At 46.8% G+C, this 25,232-nt stretch overlaps 7 non-coding genes across 7 annotated transcripts; all 7 read left to right on the top strand.

Annotated features, from left to right (window-relative positions):
• Window positions 1-5,536: 5,536 nt before the first annotated feature.
• On the top strand, window positions 5,537-5,608 carry TRNAG-UCC (transfer RNA glycine (anticodon UCC)). Its single transcript has one exon. It is a non-coding gene; the product is annotated as a tRNA-Gly (tRNA).
• A 4,712-nt stretch (window positions 5,609-10,320) lies between these two features.
• On the top strand, window positions 10,321-10,392 carry TRNAG-UCC (transfer RNA glycine (anticodon UCC)). The gene has a single exon. It is a non-coding gene; the product is annotated as a tRNA-Gly (tRNA).
• A 1,523-nt stretch (window positions 10,393-11,915) lies between these two features.
• TRNAG-UCC (transfer RNA glycine (anticodon UCC)) lies at window positions 11,916-11,987 on the top strand. The gene has a single exon. It is a non-coding gene; the product is annotated as a tRNA-Gly (tRNA).
• Window positions 11,988-13,511: 1,524 nt separating this feature from the next.
• On the top strand, window positions 13,512-13,583 carry TRNAG-UCC (transfer RNA glycine (anticodon UCC)). The gene has a single exon. It is a non-coding gene; the product is annotated as a tRNA-Gly (tRNA).
• Window positions 13,584-18,845: 5,262 nt separating this feature from the next.
• Window positions 18,846-18,917, top strand: TRNAG-UCC (transfer RNA glycine (anticodon UCC)). The gene has a single exon. It is a non-coding gene; the product is annotated as a tRNA-Gly (tRNA).
• A 1,523-nt stretch (window positions 18,918-20,440) lies between these two features.
• On the top strand, window positions 20,441-20,512 carry TRNAG-UCC (transfer RNA glycine (anticodon UCC)). Its single transcript has one exon. It is a non-coding gene; the product is annotated as a tRNA-Gly (tRNA).
• Window positions 20,513-24,169: 3,657 nt separating this feature from the next.
• Window positions 24,170-24,241, top strand: TRNAG-UCC (transfer RNA glycine (anticodon UCC)). The gene has a single exon. It is a non-coding gene; the product is annotated as a tRNA-Gly (tRNA).
• The last annotated feature ends 991 nt before the right edge of the window (window positions 24,242-25,232 follow it).

The following is a 25,232-nucleotide window of genomic DNA, read 5'->3' as shown; positions in this document are numbered from 1 at the left end:
CAGCATGCCTTGTGACATTCTTAGGCAAATGAGGTGAGAGCCCTGCCAGAATAGCTCCAGCGATCCCATGCCACTCCTCTGAAGGCTCCTGATCTGCATAACCACAGCATTTTGAACAGGAAGCAGAGTGGCGCAGCGGAAGCGTGCTGGGCCCATAACCCAGAGGTCGATGGATCGAAACCATCCTCTGCTAGCATGGATTGATTTTTTTTCTTGTGAGGACCACTCTCTCGTTTCCACGCTGCCAGAGCGGAAAACAGCAGGCTTTTGCCAGCTTTTTGTGGGAAGAGACTGCTCAACTATCGGTCTCTGCTCAAAGTCAGGGAGACAGATGGTCAGAGAATCAACCCTACACTTCAAAGGAAATGATGCACAGTTATGACCATTAAAGAAAGATGGGACCCTCGCACTTCTTTCTGAGCCTGCTTGGAACGTTATTATTCCCTTTTTTTGTCCTGCTATTATCAATCTCCTGTGAATTTCGTGGAGCTGTTTTCTTTCTCTACCCTGCTGTTTTTCCCTTGCTGCCAATATATGCTTATTTCAATGATTTGAACTGCTGCTTTCCCTTTCTCCTTTTCTGCGCAGCTTTTGCATTGGTTTCAATCTCCAGTTCCTTAGCAGTTGCAAGAACTTTTTTCCTGATTTTCATGTTGGTCTGTAAACCAAAAATACCTCTGATACTGGTGCAATATAGTCATTGAACTCAGGGTTGTGATGTCTAGAGTTTAAAAAAAACATATGCCACGGAGCGTTGGTGGTATAGTGGTGAGCATAGATACCTTCCAAGCAGTTGACCCGGGGTCGATTCCCGGCCAACGCAGTGCTAATATTTATACATTAAGCAAGCTGTAGCTATTCTAACGCAATATGTTAAAAAAAATATAAATATCTTGACCAGATTACTCAGCTATTAGATAAATAATAAACAAAGACATAGGCAGGCATCCCAAAAGCCCCGTCTGCGACTTTCTATGTCCTGAAATTTTTATATTTTACAAACAGCAGTCACCACTCACAACTGCTGGTAATAAATGGGCTGCAGGGGGGCAGGCAATGAAACGGCTAAGCCCTTCTGCCCGACCAGCCTTTAGAACTGCAGCATCTCTGCAGTAAAAAGTGTTTCAGGTCAATATCTCTCCCCTGGAAAAAATGTGCGAGACCCACCACCGATAAATGTGGCAAAAGTCCCCAACATTTTCTGCATATTTGTGCTCTTACCTGAAAGCAGCGCCACCTTGTAGTCATCGCAGGCAACTGCAGCATACAACCAAATTTATCCGAGAGCAAGGTGAAAGAAACCCAAGGGAACAGCCCCTGTCTGCAGCAGGAAGGTTGGCTGCTTCGAATGGACAGAACTTCCAGTCCTAAGTCCACTCACGTCCCGAACGCTCATACCGGGCAAGCCCTCACCGGGTGCACCTCTGGCTCCCAGGTAAGGCCAAAACCTGAGCATGGTAGCGCAGGATCACAGAGAAGGAGCGGGTGGGGGTGCTTCTGTCTTGACAAAGGCGTGACATGGCTAGTGACTGAGAGGGCCTTGACTTTCCCCTATGACTGACTGTGAGAGGGGAAGGCGAAGATTTTCTGCACCCAGCATGCCTTGTGACATTCTTAGGCAAATGAGGTGAGAGCCCTGCCAGAATAGCTCCAGCGATCCCATGCCACTCCTCTGAAGGCTCCTGATCTGCATAACCACAGCATTTTGAACAGGAAGCAGAGTGGCGCAGCGGAAGCGTGCTGGGCCCATAACCCAGAGGTCGATGGATCGAAACCATCCTCTGCTAGCATGGATTGATTTTTTTTCTTGTGAGGACCACTCTCTCGTTTCCACGCTGCCAGAGCGGAAAACAGCAGGCTTGTGCTAGCTTTTTGTGGGAAGAAACTGCTCAACTATCGGTCTCTGCTCAAAGTCAGGGAGACAGATGGTCAGAGAATCAACCGTACACTTCAAAGGAAATGATGCACAGTTATGACCATTAAAGAAAGATGGGACCCTCGCACTTCTTTCTGAGCCTGCTTGGAACGTTATTATTCCCTTTTTTTGTCCTGCTATTATCAATCTCCTGTGAATTTCGTGGAGCTGTTTTCTTTCTCTACCCTGCTGTTTTTCCCTTGCTGCCAATATATGCTTATTTCAATGATTTGAACTGCTGCTTTCCCTTTCTCCTTTTCTGCGCAGCTTTTGCATTGGTTTCAATCTCCAGTACCTTAGCAGTTGCAAGAACTTTTTTCCTGATTTTCATGTTGGTCTGTAAACCAAAAATACCTCTGATACTGGTGCAATATAGTCATTGAACTCAGGGTTGTGATGTCTAGAGTTTAAAAAAACATATGCCATGGAGCGTTGGTGGTATAGTGGTGAGCATAGCTGCCTTCCAAGCAGTTGACCCGGGTTTGATTCCCGGCCAACGCAGTTCTAATATTTATACATTAAGCAAGCTGTAGCTATTGTAACGCAATATGTTAAAAAAAAGAGAAATATCTTGACCAGATTACTCAGCTATTAGATAAATAATAAACAAAGACATAGGCAGGCATCCCAAAAGCCCCGTCTGCGACTTTCTATGTCCTGAAATTTTTTTAATATTTTACAAACAGCAGTCACCACTCACAACTGCTGGTAATAAATGGGCTGCAGGGGGGCAGGCAATGAAACGGCTAAGCCCTTCTGCCCGACCAGCCTTTAGAACTGCAGCATCTCTGCAGTAAAAAGTGTTTCAGGTCAATATCTCTCCCCTGGAAAAAATGTGCGAGACCCACCACCGATAAATGTGGCAAAAGTCCCCAACATTTTCTGCATATTTGTGCTCTTACCTGAAAGCAGCGCCACCTTGTAGTCATCGCAGGCAACTGCAGCATACAACCAAATTTATCCGAGAGCAAGGTGAAAGAAACCCAAGGGAACAGCCCCTGTCTGCAGCAGGAAGGTTGGCTGCTTCGAATGGACAGAACTTCCAGTCCTAAGTCCACTCACGTCCCGAACGCTCATACCGGGCAAGCCCTCACCGGGTGCACCTCTGGCTCCCAGGTAAGGCCAAAACCTGAGCATGGTAGCGCAGGATCACAGAGAAGGAGCGGGTGGGGGTGCTTCTGTCTTGACAAAGGCGTGACATGGCTAGTGACTGAGAGGGCCTTGACTTTCCCCTATGACTGACTGTGAGAGGGGAAGGCGAAGATTTTCTGCACCCAGCATGCCTTGTGACATTCTTAGGCAAATGAGGTGAGAGCCCTGCCAGAATAGCTCCAGCGATCCCATGCCACTCCTCTGAAGGCTCCTGATCTGCATAACCACAGCATTTTGAACAGGAAGCAGAGTGGCGCAGCGGAAGCGTGCTGGGCCCATAACCCCGAGGTCGATGGATCGAAACCATCCTCTGCTAGCATGGATTGATTTTTTTTCTTGTGAGGACCACTCTCTCGTTTCCACGCTGCCAGAGCGGAAAACAGCAGGCTTGAGCCAGCTTTTTGTGGGAAGAGACTGCTCAACTATCGGTCTCTGCTCAAAGTCAGGGAGACAGATGGTCAGAGAATCAACCCTACACTTCAAAGGAAATGATGCACAGTTATGACCATTAAAGAAAGATGGGACCCTCGCACTTCTTTCTGAGCCTGCTTGGAACGTTATTATTCCCTTTTTTTGTCCTGCTATTATCAATCTCCTGTGAATTTCGTGGAGCTGTTTTCTTTCTCTACCCTGCTGTTTTTCCCTTGCTGCCAATATATGCTTATTTCAATGATTTGAACTGCTGCTTTCCCTTTCTCCTTTTCTGCGCAGCTTTTGCATTGGTTTCAATCTCCAGTTCCTTAGCAGTTGCAAGAACTTTTTTCCTGATTTTCATGTTGGTCTGTAAACCAAAAATACCTCTGATACTGGTGCAATATAGTCATTGAACTCAGGGTTGTGATGTCTAGAGTTTAAAAAAAAACATATGCCACGGAGCGTTGGTGGTATAGTGGTGAGCATAGCTGCCTTCCAAGCGGTTGACCCGGGATCGATTCCCGGCCAACGCACTGCTAATATTTATACATTAAGCAAGCTGTAGCTATTCTAACGCAATATGTTAAAAAAAAGATAAATATCTTAACCAGATTACTCAGCTATTAAATAAATAATAAACAAAGACATAGGCAGGCATCCCAAAAGCCCCGTCTGCGACTTTCTATGTCCTGAAATTTTAATATTTTACAAAGAGCAGTCACCACTCACAACTGCTGGTAATAAATGGGCTGCAGGGGGGCAGGCAATGAAACGGCTAAGCCCTTCTGCCCGACCAGCCTTTAGAACTGCAGCATCTCTGCAGTAAAAAGTGTTTCAGATCAATATCTCTCCCCTGGAAAAAATGTGCGAGACCCACCATCGATAAATGTGGCAAAAGTCCCCAAAATTTTCTGCATATTTGTGCTCTTACCTGAAAGCAGCGCCACCTTGTAGTCATCGCAGGCAACTGCAGCATACAACCAAATTTATCCGAGAGCAAGGTGAAAGAAACCCAAGGGAACAGCCCCTGTCTGCAGCAGGAAGGTTGGCTGCTTCGAATGGACAGAACTTCCAGTCCTAAGTCCACTCACGTCCCGAACGCTCATACCGGGCAAGCCCTCACCGGGTGCACCTCTGGCTCCCAGGTAAGGCCAAAACCTGAGCATGGTAGCGCAGGATCACAGAGAAGGAGCGGGTGGGGGTGCTTCTGTCTTGACAAAGGCGTGACATGGCTAGTGACTGAGAGGGCCTTGACTTTCCCCTATGACTGACTGTGAGAGGGGAAGGCGAAGATTTTCTGCACCCAACATGCCTTGTGACATTCTTAGGCAAATGAGGTGAGAGCCCTGCCAGAAAGCTCCAGCGATCCCATGCCACTCCTCTGAAGGCTCCTGATCTGCATAACCACAGAGTTTTGAGCAGGAAGCAGAGTGGCGCAGCGGAAGCGTGCTGGGCCCATAACCCAGAGGTCGATGGATCGAAACCATCCTCTGCTAGCATGGATTGATTTTTTTTCTTGTGAGGACCACTCTCTCGTTTCCACGCTGCCAGAGTGGAAAAAAGCAAGCTTGTGCCAGCTTTTTGTGGGAAGAGACTGCTCAACTATCGGTCTCTGCTCAAAGTCAGGGAGACAGATGGTCAGAGAATCAACCCTACACTTCAAAGGAAATGATGCACAGTTATGACCATTAACGAACGATGGGACCCTCGCACTTCTTTCTGAGGCTGCTTGGAACGTTATTATTCCCTTTTTTTGTCCTGCTATTATCAATCTCCTGTGAATTTCGTGGAGCTGTTTTCTTTCTCTACCCTGCTGTTTTTCCCTTGCTGCCAATATATGCTTATTTCAATGATTTGAACTGCTGCTTTCCCTTTCTCCTTTTCTGCGCAGCTTTTGCATTGGTTTCAATCTCCAGTTCCTTAGCAGTTTCAAGAACTTTTTTCCTGGTTTTCATGTTGGTCTGTAAACCAAAAATACCTCTGATACTGGTGCAATATAGTCATTGAACTCAGGGTTGTGATGTCTAGAGTTTAAAAAAAAACATATGCCACAGAGCGTTGGTGGTATAGTGGTGAGCATAGCTGCCTTCCAAGCAGTTGACCCGGGTTCGATTCCCGGCCAACGCAGTGCTAATATTTATACATTAAGCAAGCTGTAGCTATTCTAACGCAATATGTTAAAAAAAAGAGAAATATCTTGACCAGATTACTCAGCTATTAGATAAATAATAAACAAAGACATAGGCAGGCATCCCAAAAGCCCCGTCTGCGACTTTCTATGTCCTGAAATTTTTATATTTTACAAACAGCAGTCACCACTCACAACTGCTGGTAATAAATGGGCTGCAGGGGGGCAGGCAATGAAACGGCTAAGCCCTTCTGCCCGACCAGCCTTTAGAACTGCAGCATCTCTGCAGTAAAAAGTGTTTCAGGTCAATATCTCTCCCCTGGAAAAAATGTGCGAGACCCACCACCGATAAATGTGGCAAAAGTCCCCAACATTTTCTGCATATTTGTGCTCTTACCTGAAAGCAGCGCCACCTTGTAGTCATCGCAGGCAACTGCAGCATACAACCAAATTTATCCGAGAGCAAGGTGAAAGAAACCCAAGGGAACAGCCAATGTCTGCAGCAGGAAGGTTGGCTGCTTCAAATGGACAGAACTTCCAGTCCTAAGTCCACTCACGTCCCGAACGCTCATACCGGGCAAGCCCTCACCGGGTGCACCTCTGGCTCCCAGGTAAGGCCAAAACCTGAGCATGGTAGCGCAGGATCACAGAGAAGGAGCGGGTGGGGGTGCTTCTGTCTTGACAAAGGCGTGACATGGCTAGTGACTGAGAGGGCCTTGACTTTCCCCTATGACTGACTGTGAGAGGGGAAGGCGAAGATTTTCTGCACCCAGCATGCCTTGTGACATTCTTAGGCAAATGAGGTGAGAGCCTTCCAGAATAGCTCCAGCGATCCCATGCCACTCCTCTGAAGGCTCCTGATCTGCATAACCACAGCATTTTGAACAGGAATGCTGAGTGGCGCAGCGGAAGCGTGCTGGGCCCATAACCCAGAGGTCGATGGATCGAAACCATCCTCTGCTAGCATGGATTGATTTTTTTTCTTGTGAGGACCACTCTCTCGTTTCCACGCTGCCAGAGCGGAAAACAGCAGGCTTGTGCTAGCTTTTTGTGGGAAGAAACTGCTCAACTATCGGTCTCTGCTCAAAGTCAGGGAGACAGATGGTCAGAGAATCAACCGTACACTTCAAAGGAAATGATGCACAGTTATGACCATTAAAGAAAGATGGGACCCTCGCACTTCTTTCTGAGCCTGCTTGGAACGTTATTATTCCCTTTTTTTGTCCTGCTATTATCAATCTCCTGTGAATTTCGTGGAGCTGTTTTCTTTCTCTACCCTGCTGTTTTTCCCTTGCTGCCAATATATGCTTATTTCAATGATTTGAACTGCTGCTTTCCCTTTCTCCTTTTCTGCGCAGCTTTTGCATTGGTTTCAATCTCCAGTACCTTAGCAGTTGCAAGAACTTTTTTCCTGATTTTCATGTTGGTCTGTAAACCAAAAATACCTCTGATACTGGTGCAATATAGTCATTGAACTCAGGGTTGTGATGTCTAGAGTTTAAAAAAACATATGCCATGGAGCGTTGGTGGTATAGTGGTGAGCATAGCTGCCTTCCAAGCAGTTGACCCGGGTTTGATTCCCGGCCAACACAGTGCTAATATTTATACATTAAGCAAGCTGTAGCTATTCTAACGCAATATGTTAAAAAAAAGAGAAATATCTTGACCAGATTACTCAGCTATTAGATAAATAATAAACAAAGACATAGGCAGGCATCCCAAAAGCCCCGTCTGCGACTTTCTATGTCCTGAAATTTTTTTAATATTTTACAAACAGCAGTCACCACTCACAACTGCTGGTAATAAATGGGCTGCAGGGGGGCAGGCAATGAAACGGCTAAGCCCTTCTGCCCGACCAGCCTTTAGAACTGCAGCATCTCTGCAGTAAAAAGTGTTTCAGGTCAATATCTCTCCCCTGGAAAAAATGTGCGAGACCCACCACCGATAAATGTGGCAAAAGTCCCCAACATTTTCTGCATATTTGTGCTCTTACCTGAAAGCAGCGCCACCTTGTAGTCATCGCAGGCAACTGCAGCATACAACCAAATTTATCCGAGAGCAAGGTGAAAGAAACCCAAGTGAACAGCCCCTGTCTGCAGCAGGAAGGTTGGCTGCTTCGAATGGACAGAACTTCCAGTCCTAAGTCCACTCACGTCCCGAACGCTCATACCGGGCAAGCCCTCACTGGGTGCACCTCTGGCTCCCAGGTAAGGCCAAAACCTGAGCATGGTAGCGCAGGATCACAGAGAAGGAGCGGGTGGGGGTGCTTCTGTCTTGACAAAGGCGTGACATGGCTAGTGACTGAGAGGGCCTTGACTTTCCCCTATGACTGACTGTGAGAGGGGAAGGCGAAGATTTTCTGCACCCAGCATGCCTTGTGACATTCTTAGGCAAATGAGGTGAGAGCCCTGCCAGAATAGCTCCAGCGATCCCATGCCACTCCTCTGAAGGCTCCTGATCTGCATAACCACAGCATTTTGAACAGGAAGCAGAGTGGCGCAGCGGAAGCGTGCTGGGCCCATAACCCCGAGGTCGATGGATCAAAACCATCCTCTGCTAGCATGGATTGATTTTTTTTCTTGTGAGGACCACTCTCTCGTTTCCACGCTGCCAGAGCGGAAAACAGCAGGCTTGAGCCAGCTTTTTGTGGGAAGAGACTGCTCAACTATCGGTCTCTGCTCAAAGTCAGGGAGACAGATGGTCAGAGAATCAACCCTACACTTCAAAGGAAATGATGCACAGTTATGACCATTAAAGAAAGATGGGACCCTCGCACTTCTTTCTGAGCCTGCTTGGAACTTTATTATTCCCTTTTTTTGTCCTGCTATTATCAATCTCCTGTGAATTTCGTGGAGCTGTTTTCTTTCTCTACCCTGCTGTTTTTCCCTTGCTGCCAATATATGCTTATTTCAATGATTTGAACTGCTGCTTTCCCTTTCTCCTTTTCTGCGCAGCTTTTGCATTGGTTTCAATCTCCAGTTCCTTAGCAGTTGCAAGAACTTTTTTCCTGATTTTCATGTTGGTCTGTAAACCAAAAATACCTCTGATACTGGTGCAATATAGTCATTGAACTCAGGGTTGTGATGTCTAGAGTTTAAAAAAAACATATGACACGGAGCGTTGGTGGTATAGTGGTGAGCATAGCTGCTTTCCAAGCGGTTGACCCGAGATCGATTCCCGGCCAACGCACTGCTAATATTTATACATTAAGCAAGCTGTAGCTATTCTAACGCAATATGTTAAAAAAAAGATAAATATCTTAACCAGATTACTCAGCTATTAAATAAATAATAAACAAAGACATAGGCAGGCATCCCAAAAGCCCCGTCTGCGACTTTCTATGTCCTGAAATTTTTATATTTTACAAACAGCAGTCACCACTCACAACTGCTGGTAATAAATGGGCTGCAGGGGGGCAGGCAATGAAACGGCTAAGCCCTTCTGCCCGACCAGCCTTTAGAACTGCAGCATCTCTGCAGTAAAAAGTGTTTCAGGTCAATATCTCTCCCCTGGAAAAAATGTGCGAGACCCACCATCGATAAATGTGGCAAAAGTCCCCAACATTTTCTGCATATTTGTGCTCTTACCTGAAAGCAGCGCCACCTTGTAGTCATCGCAGGCAACTGCAGCATACAACCAAATTTATCCGAGAGCAAGGTGAAAGAAACCCAAGGGAACAGCCCCTGTCTGCAGCAGGAAGGTTGGCTGCTTCGAATGGACAGAACTTCCAGTCCTAAGTCCACTCACGTCCCGAACGCTCATACCAGGCAAGCCCTCACCTGGTGCACCTCTGGCTCCCAGGTAAGGCCAAAACCTGAGCATGGTAGCGCAGGATCACAGAGAAGGAGCGGTGGGGGTGCTTCTGTCTTGACAAAGGCGTGACATGGCTAGTGACTGAGAGGGCCTTGACTTTCGCCTATGACTGACTGTGAGAGGGGAAGGCGAAGATTTTCTGCACCCAGCATGCCTTGTGACATTCTTAGGCAAATGAGGTGAGAGCCCTGCCAGAATAGCTCCAGCGATCCCATGCCACTCCTCTAGAGGCTCCTGATCTGCATAACCACAGCATTTTGAGCAGGAAGCAGAGTGGCGCAGCAGAAGCGTGCTGGGCCCATAACCCAGAGGTCGATGGATCGAAACCATCCTCTGCTAGCATGGATTGATTTTTTTTCTTGTGAGGACCACTCTCTCGTTTCCACGCTGCCAGAGCGGAAAAAAGCAGGCTTGTGCCAGCTTTTTGTGGGAAGAGACTGCTCAACTATCGGTCTCTGCTCAAAGTCAGGGAGACAGATGGTCAGAGAATCAACCCTACACTTCAAAGGAAATGATGCACAGTTATGACCATTAACGAAAGATGGGACCCTCGCACTTCTTTCTGAGGCTGCTTGGAACGTTATTATTCCCTTTTTTTGTCCTGCTATTATCAATCTCCTGTGAATTTCGTGGAGCTGTTTTCTTTCTCTACCCTGCTGTTTTTCCCTTGCTGCCAATATATGCTTATTTCAATGATTTGAACTTCTGCTTTCCCTTTCTCCTTTTCTGCGCAGCTTTTGCATTGGTTTCAATCTCCAGTTCCTTAGCAGTTGCAAGAACTTTTTTCCTGATTTTCATGTTGGTCTGTAAACCAAAAATACCTCTGATACTGGTGCAATATAGTCATTGAACTCAGGATTGTGATGTCTAGAGTTTTAAAAAAAACATATGCCACGGAGCGTTGGTGGTATAGTGGTGAGCATAGCTGCCTTCCAAGCAGTTGACCCGGGTTCGATTCCCGGCCAACGCAGTGCTAATATTTATACATTAAGCAAGCTGTAGCTATTCTAACGCAATATGTTAAAAAAAAAGAGAAATATCTTGACCAGATTACTCAGCTATTAGATAAATAATAAACAAAGACATAGGCAGGCATCACAAAAGCCCCGTCTGCGACTTTCTATGTCCTGAAATTTGTATATTTTACAAACAGCAGTCACCACTCACAACTGCTGGTAATAAATGGGCTGCAGGGGGGCAGGCAATGAAACGGCTAAGCCCTTCTGCCCGACCAGCCTTTAGAACTGCAGCATCTCTGCAGTAAAAAGTGTTTCTTGTCAATATCTCTCCCCTGGAAAAAATGTGCGAGACCCACCACCGATAAATGTGGCAAAAGTCCCCAACATTTTCTGCATATTTGTGCTCTTACCTGAAAGCAGCGCCACCTTGTAGTCATGGCAGGCAACTGCAGCATACAACCAAATTTATCCGAGAGCAAAGTGAAAGAAACCCAAGGGAACAGCCCCTGTCTGCAGCAGGAAGGTTGGCTGCTTCGAATGGACAGAACTTCCAGTCCTAAGTCCACTCACGTCCCGAACGCTCATACCAGGCAAGCACTCACCTGGTGCACCTCTGGCTCCCAGGTAAGGCCAAAACCTGAGCATGGTAGCGCAGGATCACAGAGAAGGAGCGGTGGGGGTGCTTCTGTCTTGACAAAGGCATGACATGGCTAGTGACTGAGAGGGCCTTGACTTTCGCCTATGACTGACTGTGAGAGGGGAAGGCGAAGATTTTCTGCACCCAGCATGCCTTGTGACATTCTTAGGCAAATGAGGTGAGAGCCCTGCCAGAATAGCTCCAGCGATCCCATGCCACTCCTCTAGAGGCTCCTGATCTGCATAACCACAGCGTTTTGAGCAGGAAGCAGAGTGGCGCAGCGGAAGCGTGCTGGGCCCATAACCCAGAGGTCGATGGATCGAAACCATCCTCTGCTAGCATGGATTGATTTTATTTCTTGTGAGGACCACTCTCTCGTTTCCACGCTGCCAGAGCGGAAAAAAGCAGGCTTGTGCCAGCTTTTTGTGGGAAGAGACTGCTCAACTATCGGTCTCTGCTCAAAGTCAGGGAGACAGATGGTCAGAGAATCAACCCTACACTTCAAAGGAAATGATGCACAGTTATGACCATTAACGAAAGATGGGACCCTCGCACTTCTTTCTGAGCCTGCTTGGAACGTTATTATTCCCTTTTTTTGTCCTGCTATTATCAATCTCCTGTGAATTTCGTGGAGCTGTTTTCTTTCTCTACCCTGCTGTTTTTCCCTTGCTGCCAATATATGCTTATTTCAATGATTTGAACTGCTGCTTTCCCTTTCTCCTTTTCTGCGCAGCTTTTGCATTGGTTTCAATCTCCAGTTCCTTAGCAGTTGCAAGAACTTTTTTCCTGATTTTCATGTTGGTCTGTAAACCAAAAATACCTCTGATACTGGTGCAATATAGTCATTGAACTCAGGATTGTGATGTCTAGAGTTTTAAAAAAAACATATGCCACGGAGCGTTGGTGGTATAGTGGTGAGCATAGCTGCCTTCCAAGCAGTTGACCCGGGTTCGATTCCCGGCCAACGCAGTGCTAATATTTATACATTAAGCAAGCTGTAGCTATTCTAACGCAATATGTTAAAAAAAAAGAGAAATATCTTGACCAGATTACTCAGCTATTAGATAAATAATAAACAAAGATATAGGCAGGCATCACAAAAGCCCCGTCTGCGACTTTCTATGTCCTGAAATTTGTATATTTTACAAACAGCAGTCACCACTCACAACTGCTGGTAATAAATGGGCTGCAGGGGGGCAGGCAATGAAACGGCTAACCCCTTCTGCCCGACCAGCCTTTAGAACTGCAGCATCTCTGCAGTAAAAAGTGTTTCAGGTCAATATCTCTCCCCTGGAAAAAATGAGCGAGACCCACCACCGATAAATGTGGCAAAAGTCCACAACATTTTCTGCATATTTGTGCTCTTATCCTGAAAGCAGCGCCACCTTGTAGTCATCGCAGGCAACTGCAACATACAACCAAATTTATCCGAGAGCAAGGTGAAAGAAACCCAAGGGAACAGCCCCTGTCTGCAGCAGGAAGGTTGGCTGCTTCGAATGGACAGAACTTCCAGTCCTAAGTACACTCACGTCCCGAACGCTCATACCGGGCAAGCCCTCACCGGGTGCACCTCTGGCTCCCAGGTAAGGCCAAAACCTGAGCATGGTAGCGCAGGATCACAGAGAAGGAGAGGGTGGGGGTGCTTCTGTCTTGACAAAGGCGTGACATGGCTAGTGACTGAGAGGGCCTTGACTTTCCCCTATGACTGACTGTGAGAGGGGAAGGCGAAGATTTTCTGCACCCAGCATGCCTTGTGACATTCTTAGGCAAATGAGGTGAGAGCCCTGCCAGAATAGCTCCAGCGATCCCATGCCACTCCTCTGAAGGCTCCTGATCTGCATAACCACAGCATTTTGAACAGGAAGCAGAGTGGCGCAGCGGAAGTGTGCTGGGCCCATAACCCAGAGGTCAATGGATCGAAAGCATCCTCTGCTAGCATGGATTGATTTTTTTTCTTGTGAGGACCACTCTCTCGTTTCCACGCTGCCAGAGCGGAAAACAGCAGGCTTGTGCCAGCTTTTTGTGGGAAGAGACTGCTCAACTATCGGTCTCTGCTCAAAGTCAGGGAGACAGATGGTCAGAGAATCAACCCTACACTTCAAAGGAAATGATGCACAGTTATGACCATTAACGAAAGATGGGACCCTCGCACTTCTTTCTGAGCCTGCTTGGAACGTTATTATTCCCTTTTTTTGTCCTGCTATTATCAATCTCCTGTGAATTTCGTGGAGCTGTTTTCTTTCTCTACCCTGCTGTTTTTCCCTTGCTGCCAATATATGCTTATTTCAATGATTTGAACTGCTGCTTTCCCTTTCTCCTTTTCTGCGCAGCTTTTGCATTGGTTTCAATCTCCAGTTCCTTAGCAGTTGCAAGAACTTTTTTCCTGATTTTCATGTTGGTCTGTAAACCAAAAATACCTCTGATACTGGTGCAATATAGTCATTGAACTCAGGGTTGTGATGTCTAGAGTTTAAAAAAAACATATGCCATGGAGCGTTGGTGGTATAGTGGTGAGCATAGCTGCCTTCCAAGCAGTTGACCCGGGTTCGATTCCCGGCCAACGCAGTGCTAATATTTATACATTAAGCAAGCTGTAGCTATTCTAACGCAATATGTTAAAAAAAAGAGAAATATCTTGACCAGATTACTCAGCTATTAGATAAATAATAAACAAAGACATAGGCAGGCATCCCAAAAGCCCCGTCTGCGACTTTCTATGTCCTGAAATTTGTATATTTTACAAACAGCAGTCACCACTCACAACTGCTGGTAATAAATGGGCTGCAGGGGGGCAGGCAATGAAACGGCTAAGCCCTTCTGCCCGACCAGCCTTTAGAACTGCAGCATCTCTGCAGTAAAAAGTGTTTCAGGTCAATATCTCTCCCCTGGAAAAAATGTGCGAGACCCACCACCGATAAATGTGGCAAAAGTCCCCAACATTTTCTGCATATTTGTGCTCTTACCTGAAAGCAGCGCCACCTTGTAGTCATCGCAGGGAACTGCAGCATACAACCAAATTTATCCGAGAGCAAGGTGAAAGAAACCCAAGGGGACAGCCTCTGTCTGCAGCAGGAAGGTTGGCTGCTTCGATTGGACAGAACTTCCAGTCCTAAGTCCACTCACGCTCCCAAACGCTCATACCGGGCAATCCCTCACCGGGTGCACCTCTGGCTCCCAGGTAAGGCCAAAACCTGAGCATTGTAGCGCAGGATCACAGAGAAGGAGCGGGTGGGGGTGCTTCTGTCTTGACAAAGGCGTGACATGGCTAGTGACTGAGAGGGCCTTGACTTTCCCCTATGACTGACTGTGAGAGGGGAAGGCGAAGATTTTCTGCACCCAGCATGCCTTGTGACATTCTTAGGCAAATGAGGTGAGAGCCCTGCCAGAATAGCTCCAGCAATCCCATGCCACTCCTCTGAAGGCTCCTGATCTGCATAACCACAGCATTTTGAGCAGGAAGCAGAGTGGCGCAGCGGAAGCGTGCTGGGCCCATAACCCAGAGGTCGATGGATCGAAACCATCCTCTGCTAGCATGGATTGATTTTTTTTCTTGTGAGGACCACTCTCTCGTTTCCACGCTGCCAGAGCGGAAAACAGCAGGCTTGTGCCAGCTTTTTGTGGGAAGAGACTGCTCAACTATCGGTCTCTGCTCAAAGTCAGGGAGACAGATGGTCAGAGAATCAACCCTACACTTCAAAGGAAATGATGCACAGTTATGACCATTAACGAAAGATGGGACCCTCGCACTTCTTTCTGAGGCTGCTTGGAACGTTATTATTCCCTTTTTTTGTCCTGCTATTATCAATCTCCTGTGAATTTCGTGGAGCTGTTTTCTTTCTCTACCCTGCTGTTTTTCCCTTGCTGCCAATATATGCTTATTTCAATGATTTGAACTGCTGCTTTCCCTTTCTCCTTTTCTGCGCAGCTTTTGCATTGGTTTCAATCTCCAGTTCCTTAGCAGTTGCAAGAACTTTTTTCCTGATTTTCATGTTGGTCTGTAAACCAAAAATACCTCTGATACTGGTGCAATATAGTCATTGAACTCAGGGTTGTGATGTCTAGAGTTTAAAAAAAACATATGCCATGGAGCGTTGGTGGTATAGTGGTGAGCATAGCTGCCTTCCAAGCAGTTGACCCGGGTTTGATTCCCGGCCAACGCAGTGCTAATATTTATACATTAAGCAAGCTGTAGCTATTCTAACGCAATATGTTAAAAAAAAGAGAAATATCTTGACCAGATTACTCAGCTATTAGATAAATAATAAACAAAGACATAGGCAGGCATCCCAAAAGCCCTGTCTGCGACTTTCTATGTCCTGAAATTTTTATATTTTACAAACAGCAGTCACCACTCACAACTGCTGGTAATAAATGGGCTGCAGGGGGGCAGGCAATGAAACGGCTAAGCCCTTCTGCCCGACCAGCCTTTAGAACTGCAGCATCTCTGCAGTAAAAAGTGTTTCAGGTCAATATCTCTCCCCTGGAAAAAATGTGCGAGACCCACCACCGATAAATGTGGCAAAAGTCCCCAACATTTTCTGCATATTTGTGCTCTTACCTGAAAGCAGCGCCACCTTGTAGTCATCGCAGGCAACTGCAGCATACAACCAAATTTATCCGAGAGCAAGGTGAAAAAAACCCAAGGGAACAGCCCCTGTCTGCAGCAGGAAGGTTGGCTGCTTTGAATGGACAGAACTTCCAGTCCTAAGTCCACTCACGTCCCGAACGCTCCCAAACGCTCATACCGGGCAAGCCCTCACCGGGTGCACCTCTGGCTCCCAGGTAAGGCCAAAACCTGAGCATGGTAGCGCAGGATCACAGAGAAGGAGCGGGTGGGGGTGCTTCTGTCTTGACAAAGGCGTGACATGGCTAGTGACTGAGAGGGCCTTGACTTTCCCCTATGACTGACTGTGAGAGGGGAAGGCGAAGATTTTCTGCACCCAGCATGCCTTGTGACATTCTTAGGCAAATGAGGTGAGAGCCCTGCCAGAATAGCTCCAGCGATCCCATGCCACTCCTCTGAAGGCTCCTGATCTGCATAACCACAGCATTTTGAACAGGAAGCAGAGTGGCGCAGCGGAAGCGTGATGGGCCCATAACCCAGAGGTCGATGGATCGAAACCATCCTCTGCTAGCATGGATTGATTTTTTTTCTTGTGAGGACCACTCTCTCGTTTCCACGCTGCCAGAGCGGAAAACAGCAGGCTTGTGCCAGCTTTTTGTGGGAAGAGACTGCTCAACTATCGGTCTCTGCTCAAAGTCAGGGAGACAGATGGTCAGAGAATCAACCCTACACTTCAAAGGAAATGATGCACAGTTATGACCATTAAAGAAAGATGGGACCCTCGCACTTCTTTCTGAGCCTGCTTGGAACGTTATTATTCCCTTTTTTTGTCCTGCTATTATCAATCTCCTGTGAATTTCGTGGAGCTGTTTTCTTTCTCTACCCTGCTGTTTTTCCCTTGCTGCCAATATATGCTTATTTCAATGATTTGAACTGCTGCTTTCCCTTTCTCCTTTTCTGCGCGGCTTTTGCATTGGTTTCAATCTCCAGTTCCTTAGCAGTTGCAAGAACTTTTTTCCTGATTTTCATGTTGGTCTGTAAACCAAAAATACCTCTGATACTGGTGCAATATAGTCATTGAACTCAGGGTTGTGATGTCTAGAGTTTAAAAAAAACATATGCCACGGAGCGTTGGTGGTATAGTGGTGAGCATAGCTGCCTTCCAAGCAGTTGACCGTCAGCTGTGCCAGCTTTTTGTGGGAAGAGACTGCTCAACTATCGGTCTCTGCTCAAAGTCAGGGAGACAGATGGTCAGAGAATCAACCCTACACTTCAAAGGAAATGATGCACAGTTATGACCATTAACGAAAGATGGGACCCTCGCACTTCTTTCTGAGGCTGCTTGGAACGTTATTATTCCCTTTTTTTGTCCTGCTATTATCAATCTCCTGTGAATTTCGTGGAGCTGTTTTCTTTCTCTACCCTGCTGTTTTTCCCTTGCTGCCAATATATGCTTATTTCAATGATTTGAACTGCTGCTTTCCCTTTCTCCTTTTCTGCGCAGCTTTTGCATTGGTTTCAATCTCCAGTTCCTTAGCAGTTGCAAGAACTTTTTTCCTGATTTTCATGTTGGTCTGTAAACCAAAAATACCTCTGATACTGGTGCAATATAGTCAGTGAACTCAGGATTGTGATGTCTAGAGTTTAAAAAAAAACATATGCCACGGAGCGTTGGTGGTATAGTGGTGAGCATAGCTGCCTTCCAAGCAGTTGACCCAGGTTCGATTCCCGGCCAACGCAGTGCTAATATTTATACATTAAGCAAGCTGTAGCTATTCTAACGCAATATGTTAAAAAAAAGAGAAATATCTTGACCAGATTACTCAGCTATTAGATAAATAATAAACAAAGACATAGGCAGGCATCACAAAAGCCCCGTCTGCGACTTTCTATGTCCTGAAATTTTTATATTTTACAAACAGCAGTCACCACTCACAACTGCTGGTAATAAATGGGCTGCAGGGGGGCAGGCAATGAAACGGCTAAGCCCTTCTGCCCGACCAGCCTTTAGAACTGCAGCATCTCTGCAGTAAAAAGTGTTTCAGGTCAATATCTCTCCCCTGGAAAAAATGTGCGAGACCCACCACCGATAAATGTGGCAAAAGTCCCCAACATTTTCTGCATATTTGTGCTCTTACCTGAAAGCAGCGCCACCTTGTAGTCATCGCAGGCAACTGCAGCATACAACCAAATTTATCCGAGAGCAAGGTGAAAGAAACCCAAGGGAACAGCCCCTGTCTGCAGCAGGAAGGTTGGCTGCTTCGAATGGACAGAACTTCCAGTCCTAAGTCCACTCACGTCCCGAACGCTCATACCGGGCAAGCCCTCACCGGGTGCACCTCTGGCTCCCAGGTAAGGCCAAAACCTGAGCATGGTAGCGCAGGATCACAGAGAAGGAGCGGGTGGGGGTGCTTCTGTCTTGACAAAGGCGTGACATGGCTAGTGACTGAGAGGGCCTTGACTTTCCCCTATGACTGACTGTGAGAGGGGAAGGCGAAGATTTTCTGCACCCAGCATGCCTTATGACATTCTTAGGCAAATGAGGTGAGAGCCCTGCCAGAATAGCTCCAGCGATCCCATGCCACTCCTCTGAAGGCTCCTGATCTGCATAACCACAGCATTTTGAACAAGAAGCAGAGTGGCGCAGCGGAAGTGTGCTGGGCCCATAACCCAGAGGTCGATGGATCGAAACCATTCTCTGCTAGCATGGATTGATTTTTTTTCTTGTGAGGACCACTCTCTTGTTTCCACGCTGCCAGAGCGGAAAACAGCAGGCTTGTGCCAGCTTTTGGTGGGAAGAGACTGCTCAACTATCGGTCTCTGCTCAAAGTCAGGGAGACAGATGGTCAGAGAATCAACCCTACACTTCAAAGGAAATGATGCACAGTTATGACCATTAACGAAAGATGGGACCCTCGCACTTCTTTCTGAGCCTGCTTGGAACGTTATTATTCCCTTTTTTTGTCCTGCTATTATCAATCTCCTGTGAATTTCGTGGAGCTGTTTTCTTTCTCTACCCTGCTGTTTTTCCCTTGCTGCCAATATATGCTTATTTCAATGATTTGAACTGCTGCTTTCCCTTTCTCCTTTTCTGCGCAGCTTTTGCATTGGTTTCAATCTCCAGTTCCTTAGCAGTTGCAAGAACTTTTTTCCTGATTTTCATGTTGGTCTGTAAACCAAAAATACCTCTGATACTGGTGCAATATAGTCATTGAACTCAGGATTGTGATGTCTAGAGTTTTAAAAAAAACATATGCCACGGAGCGTTGGTGGTATAGTGGTGAGCATAGCTGCCTTCCAAGCAGTTGACCCGGGTTCGATTCCCGGCCAACGCAGTGCTAATATTTATACATTAAGCAAGCTGTAGCTATTCTAACGCAATATGTTAAAAAAAAAGAGAAATATCTTGACCAGATTACTCAGCTATTAGATAAATAATAAACAAAGATATAGGCAGGCTTCACAAAAGCCCCGTCTGCGACTTTCTATGTCCTGAAATTTGTATATTTTACAAACAGCAGTCACCACTCACAACTGCTGGTAATAAATGGGCTGCAGGGGGGCAGGCAATGAAACGGCTAAGCCCTTCTGCCCGACCAGCCTTTAGAACTGCAGCATCTCTGCAGTAAAAAGTGTTTCAGGTCAATATCTCTCCCCTGGAAAAAATGTGCGAGACCCACCACCGATAAATGTGGCAAAAGTCCCCAACATTTTCTGCATATTTGTGCTCTTACCTGAAAGCAGCGCCACCTTGTAGTCATCGCAGGCAACTGCAGCATACAACCAAATTTATCCGAGAGCAAGGTGAAAGAAACCCAAGGGAACAGCCCCTGTCTGCAGCAGGAAGGTTGGCTGCTTCGAATGGACAGAACTTCCAGTCCTAAGTCCACTCACGTCCCGAACGCTCATACCGGGCAAGCCCTCACCGGGTGCACCTCTGGCTCCCAGGTAAGGCCAAAACCTGAGCATGGTAGCGCAGGATCACAGAGAAGGAGAGGGTGGGGGTGCTTCTGTCTTGACAAAGGCGTGACATGGCTAGTGACTGAGAGGGCCTTGACTTTCCCCTATGACTGACTGTGAGAGGGGAAGGCGAAGATTTTCTGCACCCAGCATGCCTTGTGACATTCTTAGGCAAATGAGGTGAGAGCCCTGCCAGAATAGCTCCAGCGATCCCATGCCACTCCTCTGAAGGCTCCTGATCTGCATAACCACAGCATTTTGAACAGGAAGCAGAGTGGCGCAGCGGAAGTGTGCTGGGCCCATAACCCAGAGGTCAATGGATCGAAACCATCCTCTGCTAGCATGGATTGATTTTTTTTCTTGTGAGGACCACTCTCTCGTTTCCACGCTGCCAGAGCGGAAAACAGCAGGCTTGTGCCAGCTTTTTGTGGGAAGAGACTGCTCAACTATCGGTCTCTGCTCAAAGTCAGGGAGACAGATGGTCAGAGAATCAACCCTACACTTCAAAGGAAATGATGCACAGTTATGACCATTAACGAAAGATGGGACCCTCGCACTTCTTTCTGAGCCTGCTTGGAACGTTATTATTCCCTTTTTTTGTCCTTCTATTATCAATCTCCTGTGAATTTCGTGAAGCTGTTTTCTTTCTCTACCCTGCTGTTTTTCCCTTGCTGCCAATATATGCTTATTTCAATGATTTGAACTGCTGCTTTCCCTTTCTCCTTTTCTGCGCAGCTTTTGCATTGGTTTCAATCTCCAGTTCCTTAGCAGTTGCAAGAACTTTTTTCCTGATTTTCATGTTGGTCTGTACACCAAAAATACCTCTGATACTGGTGCAATATAGTCATTGAACTCAGGGTTGTGATGTCTAGAGTTTAAAAAAAACATATGCCACGGAGCGTTGGTGGTATAGTGGTGAGCATAGCTGCCTTCCAAGCAGTTGACCCGGGTTCGATTCCCGGCCAACGTAGTGCTAATATTTATACTTTAAGCAAGCTGTAGCTATCCTAACGCAATATGTTAAAAAAAAGAGAAATATCTTGACCAGATTACTCAGCTATTAGATAAATAATAAACAAAGACATAGGCAGGCATCCCAAAAGCCCCGTCTGCGACTTTCTATGTCCTGAAATTTTTATATTTTACAAACAGCAGTCACCACTCACAACTGCTGGTAATAAATGGGCTGCAGGGGGGCAGGCAATGAAACGGCTAAGCCCTTCTGCCCGACCAGCCTTTAGAACTGCAGCATCTCTGCAGTAAAAAGTGTTTCAGGTCAATATCTCTCCCCTGGAAAAAATGTGCGAGACCCACCACCGATAAATGTGGCAAAAGTCCCCAACATTTTCTGCATATTTGTGCTCTTACCTGAAAGCAGCGCCACCTTGTAGTCATCGCAGGCAACTGCAGCATACAACCAAATTTATCCGAGAGCAAGGTGAAAGAAACCCAAGGGAACAGCCCCTGTCTGCAGCAGGAAGGTTGGCTGCTTCGAATGGACAGAACTTCCAGTCCTAAGTCCACTCACGTCCCGAACGCTCATACCGGGCAAGCCCTCACCGGGTGCACCTCTGGCTCCCAGGTAAGGCCAAAACCTGAGCATGGTAGCGCAGGATCACAGAGAAGGAGCGGGTGGGGGTGCTTCTGTCTTGACAAAGGCGTGACATGGCTAGTGACTGAGAGGGCCTTGACTTTCCCCTATGACTGACTGTGAGAGGGGAAGGCGAAGATTTTCTGCACCCAGCATGCCTTGTGACATTCTTAGGCAAATGAGGTGAGAGCCCTGCCAGAATAGCTCCAGCGATCCCATGCCACTCCTCTGAAGGCTCCTGATCTGCATAACCACAGCATTTTGAACAGGAAGCAGAGTGGCGCAGCGGAAGCGTGATGGGCCCATAACCCAGAGGTCGATGGATCGAAACCATCCTCTGCTAGCATGGATTGATTTTTTTTCTTGTGAGGACCACTCTCTCGTTTCCACGCTGCCAGAGCGGAAAACAGCAGGCTTGTGCCAGCTTTTTGTGGGAAGAGACTGCTCAACTATCGGTCTCTGCTCAAAGTCAGGGAGACAGATGGTCAGAGAATCAACCCTACACTTCAAAGGAAATGATGCACAGTTATGACCATTAAAGAAAGATGGGACCCTCGCACTTCTTTCTGAGCCTGCTTGGAACGTTATTATTCCCTTTTTTTGTCCTGCTATTATCAATCTCCTGTGAATTTCGTGGAGCTGTTTTCTTTCTCTACCCTGCTGTTTTTCCCTTGCTGCCAATATATGCTTATTTCAATGATTTGAACTGCTGCTTTCCCTTTCTCCTTTTCTGCGCGGCTTTTGCATTGGTTTCAATCTCCAGTTCCTTAGCAGTTGCAAGAACTTTTTTCCTGATTTTCATGTTGGTCTGTAAACCAAAAATACCTCTGATACTGGTGCAATATAGTCATTGAACTCAGGGTTGTGATGTCTAGAGTTTAAAAAAAACATATGCCACGGAGCGTTGGTGGTATAGTGGTGAGCATAGCTGCCTTCCAAGCAGTTGACCGTCAGCTGTGCCAGCTTTTTGTGGGAAGAGACTGCTCAACTATCGGTCTCTGCTCAAAGTCAGGGAGACAGATGGTCAGAGAATCAACCCTACACTTCAAAGGAAATGATGCACAGTTATGACCATTAACGAAAGATGGGACCCTCGCACTTCTTTCTGAGGCTGCTTGGAACGTTATTATTCCCTTTTTTTGTCCTGCTATTATCAATCTCCTGTGAATTTCGTGGAGCTGTTTTCTTTCTCTACCCTGCTGTTTTTCCCTTGCTGCCAATATATGCTTATTTCAATGATTTGAACTGCTGCTTTCCCTTTCTCCTTTTCTGCGCAGCTTTTGCATTGGTTTCAATCTCCAGTTCCTTAGCAGTTGCAAGAACTTTTTTCCTGATTTTCATGTTGGTCTGTAAACCAAAAATACCTCTGATACTGGTGCAATATAGTCAGTGAACTCAGGATTGTGATGTCTAGAGTTTAAAAAAAAACATATGCCACGGAGCGTTGGTGGTATAGTGGTGAGCATAGCTGCCTTCCAAGCAGTTGACCCAGGTTCGATTCCCGGCCAACGCAGTGCTAATATTTATACATTAAGCAAGCTGTAGCTATTCTAACGCAATATGTTAAAAAAAAGAGAAATATCTTGACCAGATTACTCAGCTATTAGATAAATAATAAACAAAGACATAGGCAGGCATCACAAAAGCCCCGTCTGCGACTTTCTATGTCCTGAAATTTTTATATTTTACAAACAGCAGTCACCACTCACAACTGCTGGTAATAAATGGGCTGCAGGGGGGCAGGCAATGAAACGGCTAAGCCCTTCTGCCCGACCAGCCTTTAGAACTGCAGCATCTCTGCAGTAAAAAGTGTTTCAGGTCAATATCTCTCCCCTGGAAAAAATGTGCGAGACCCACCACCGATAAATGTGGCAAAAGTCCCCAACATTTTCTGCATATTTGTGCTCTTACCTGAAAGCAGCGCCACCTTGTAGTCATCGCAGGCAACTGCAGCATACAACCAAATTTATCCGAGAGCAAGGTGAAAGAAACCCAAGGGAACAGCCCCTGTCTGCAGCAGGAAGGTTGGCTGCTTCGAATGGACAGAACTTCCAGTCCTAAGTCCACTCACGTCCCGAACGCTCATACCGGGCAAGCCCTCACCGGGTGCACCTCTGGCTCCCAGGTAAGGCCAAAACCTGAGCATGGTAGCGCAGGATCACAGAGAAGGAGCGGGTGGGGGTGCTTCTGTCTTGACAAAGGCGTGACATGGCTAGTGACTGAGAGGGCCTTGACTTTCCCCTATGACTGACTGTGAGAGGGGAAGGCGAAGATTTTCTGCACCCAGCATGCCTTGTGACATTCTTAGGCAAATGAGGTGAGAGCCCTGCCAGAATAGCTCCAGCGATCCCATGCCACTCCTCTGAAGGCTCCTGATCTGCATAACCACAGCATTTTGAACAAGAAGCAGAGTGGCGCAGCGGAAGTGTGCTGGGCCCATAACCCAGAGGTCGATGGATCGAAACCATTCTCTGCTAGCATGGATTGATTTTTTTTCTTGTGAGGACCACTCTCTTGTTTCCACGCTGCCAGAGCGGAAAACAGCAGGCTTGTGCCAGCTTTTGGTGGGAAGAGACTGCTCAACTATCGGTCTCTGCTCAAAGTCAGGGAGACAGATGGTCAGAGAATCAACCCTACACTTCAAAGGAAATGATGCACAGTTATGACCATTAACGAAAGATGGGACCCTCGCACTTCTTTCTGAGCCTGCTTGGAACGTTATTATTCCCTTTTTTTGTCCTGCTATTATCAATCTCCTGTGAATTTCGTGGAGCTGTTTTCTTTCTCTACCCTGCTGTTTTTCCCTTGCTGCCAATATATGCTTATTTCAATGATTTGAACTGCTGCTTTCCCTTTCTCCTTTTCTGCGCAGCTTTTGCATTGGTTTCAATCTCCAGTTCCTTAGCAGTTGCAAGAACTTTTTTCCTGATTTTCATGTTGGTCTGTAAACCAAAAATACCTCTGATACTGGTGCAATATAGTCATTGAACTCAGGATTGTGATGTCTAGAGTTTTAAAAAAAACATATGCCACGGAGCGTTGGTGGTATAGTGGTGAGCATAGCTGCCTTCCAAGCAGTTGACCCGGGTTCGATTCCCGGCCAACGCAGTGCTAATATTTATACATTAAGCAAGCTGTAGCTATTCTAACGCAATATGTTAAAAAAAAAGAGAAATATCTTGACCAGATTACTCAGCTATTAGATAAATAATAAACAAAGATATAGGCAGGCTTCACAAAAGCCCCGTCTGCGACTTTCTATGTCCTGAAATTTGTATATTTTACAAACAGCAGTCACCACTCACAACTGCTGGTAATAAATGGGCTGCAGGGGGGCAGGCAATGAAACGGCTAACCCCTTCTGCCCGACCAGCCTTTAGAACTGCAGCATCTCTGCAGTAAAAAGTGTTTCAGGTCAATATCTCTCCCCTGGAAAAAATGTGCGAGACCCACCACCGATAAATGTGGCAAAAGTCCCCAACATTTTCTGCATATTTGTGCTCTTACCTGAAAGCAGCGCCACCTTGTAGTCATCGCAGGCAACTGCAGCATACAACCAAATTTATCCGAGAGCAAGGTGAAAGAAACCCAAGGGAACAGCCCCTGTCTGCAGCAGGAAGGTTGGCTGCTTCGAATGGACAGAACTTCCAGTCCTAAGTCCACTCACGTCCCGAACGCTCATACCGGGCAAGCCCTCACCGGGTGCACCTCTGGCTCCCAGGTAAGGCCAAAACCTGAGCATGGTAGCGCAGGATCACAGAGAAGGAGAGGGTGGGGGTGCTTCTGTCTTGACAAAGGCGTGACATGGCTAGTGACTGAGAGGGCCTTGACTTTCCCCTATGACTGACTGTGAGAGGGGAAGGCGAAGATTTTCTGCACCCAGCATGCCTTGTGACATTCTTAGGCAAATGAGGTGAGAGCCCTGCCAGAATAGCTCCAGCGATCCCATGCCACTCCTCTGAAGGCTCCTGATCTGCATAACCACAGCATTTTGAACAGGAAGCAGAGTGGCGCAGCGGAAGTGTGCTGGGCCCATAACCCAGAGGTCAATGGATCGAAACCATCCTCTGCTAGCATGGATTGATTTTTTTTCTTGTGA

Source organism: Pleurodeles waltl, unplaced genomic scaffold (genome assembly GCF_031143425.1).
Source record: "Pleurodeles waltl isolate 20211129_DDA unplaced genomic scaffold, aPleWal1.hap1.20221129 scaffold_69, whole genome shotgun sequence".
NCBI lineage: Eukaryota > Metazoa > Chordata > Amphibia > Caudata > Salamandridae > Pleurodeles > Pleurodeles waltl.
The sequence above is the reverse complement of the archived record's forward strand: the minus strand, read 5'-3'. Positions and strand labels throughout refer to the sequence as shown.